At 37.8% G+C, this 2,021-nt stretch overlaps 1 pseudogene; it reads right to left on the bottom strand.

Moving 5' to 3' along the window:
* Positions 1–579: 579 nt before the first annotated feature.
* Positions 580–1,040, bottom strand: LOC105303765 (annotated as a pseudogene).
* Positions 1,041–2,021: the final 981 nt, after the last annotated feature.

Raw genomic sequence — 2,021 nt, 5'->3', positions numbered from 1 at the left:
TTTGGTCTTTCCCAGTCAGAATGAAAGAGCTCCATTTTTTTAGTATCTTCTGTAAGTCAGACACCCTACCAAATGCTTTAAATCTCATAACAAAGTAAGGATTGTTCCATTTTACAGACTAGGGAGCTGACACCCATAGAGGCTGAGATACTAGCTCAGGATAACACAAGTGGGGAGTCAAAGAGGACAATCCATTTTTTAAACACTTCAGTAATTTAATCATATCATCACTAGTATGTGTATGTTTACTCCATTATGCCCCTCATGAATTTGTTGTAATGCGAATCACAGCAAAAATTCTTCCATTGACATGGGTTTCAATTCTGAAATGGAAAGAGCCTAATGTTTCTAATTATAAGAGTGGACAAAAAAAAGAGTAAGTGAGTATATTTTGCCACAATTTTTAAAAAATCACCAAAGAAATAGATGTTCATAACAAAAATTGTACCACAAATATAATGAGTGGAAGAAAATTTGCTAGTAATTCTTTTCTACTTAGGAATGACTATTAATAATAAAAGGTTCTTTTTTTTTAATGAGAAAATAACTTCATTTGTGGGAGTGGGCAAGCATCCAAGTTCAGAACTTCTGTAATTGCTTCTTGGTGCTAGTGGCCTTGGTGACCACTGAAAAGCATACAGTCCGTTCAGGGACGGGCACTCACCCACCTTTATGACGTTGCCGATCTGGATGTCAAGAATCAAGGGGACAGGTGCATGAACATGTTCTTGGGGAGCTTTTTGAAGCGTTTGTACTTTTGAATGCAGTGGAGGTAGTCTCAGTGGATGACAACGGCCCTCTTGCATCTTCATCTTAGTTACCATGCCTGACAGGATCTGTCCTCTGATAGACATCACCAGTTAGGGGGCTTTTTATGTCAATGTAGGTGCCCTTGATGGCCTCTGTGGTGTCTCGAAGCCCGGACTGATGTTATATCACGGGAGCTTCTCCTTGTCAGTTTCTCCCAACAGAACCCTCATCTTATTTTAAAAGAAGGCTGGCAGCTTTCTGTAGGCATGCACAATCTGAATGTCTGTCATCTTCCGAGCCCTCTGAAAACAGGAAAGCGGCAGCAGCCTCTGGTTCTGTCAATAAAGTGTTCCTTAACAAATTTAAATTCTTCTGCATTGTCATAGATCTGTAGTGATCTCTCAGGAATGTTAACCCTGAATGCCATGCTTTTCTTTTGGTGAATATGTTGCTTTATTTTTATTTTAGTTTCACTGATCTTTGAGAAGAAGGAAGGATTAAAGTCAAAGTATTGGCAAATTCACACAAATCTATTGCAATCTATGGTCTAAACTGCTATATGCACCTGAACCAACAGTTTCTCCCTTTATACCCAGAAGACTGAATGTTCAGAATGATATCTTTATGTCGATCAGGTAACCAAAAGAAACGGGACACTTCAGGGCAAGGAGGATGACTCTAAATGTCAGTGCAAGGTGGAAAATGCAGTCCTTCTGAACCCAGTGAAGTCATCCGGCTCTCTATGTAAACAAAGGTTTTATTTTTATAGATAGCTGATTGCTGTTGAATATTAAGTCTAAGAAGCAAAAAAAAAAAAAAAAAGTCAAGTATACATGCTATCTACTTATGCTGAGTGCACCTATATTCCAGCCAACATATTACTTATCTGAAAAAAAAGCATATTTTAACCTCTGATACATACCATACTAACGAATTGATACATAACATGAATTTAGGGCCCATCTTTATAATTTAACAGATATGATGACCTAACATTGAAAAAAATACAGCAGAATTATTAAAGAAATGGAAAAAAACCTTTAGAATTTGAGTTATTGTGCCTGGATCGAGAAGGCTGAGGTGACTAAAACTGTCTTTGAAATATAAAGGGCAAGTGTTAAAAGATAAGCTGAGGCATATTAAAATTTTGAGCAAAAACCCCATTTTAACCCGCAGTGCCAAACTGGAAGTGGCTAGGAGTACTCCACAGACAGAAGCTAAGGGAAAGACTTTTATAGAGAAGAGAAGGAAGTAACACAAGGTAATCATCT

Source organism: Pteropus vampyrus, unplaced genomic scaffold (assembly GCF_000151845.1).
Source record: "Pteropus vampyrus isolate Shadow unplaced genomic scaffold, Pvam_2.0 Scaffold11, whole genome shotgun sequence".
NCBI classification, from domain to species: domain Eukaryota; kingdom Metazoa; phylum Chordata; class Mammalia; order Chiroptera; family Pteropodidae; genus Pteropus; species Pteropus vampyrus.
This window is presented reverse-complemented; position numbering and strand designations above follow the sequence as displayed.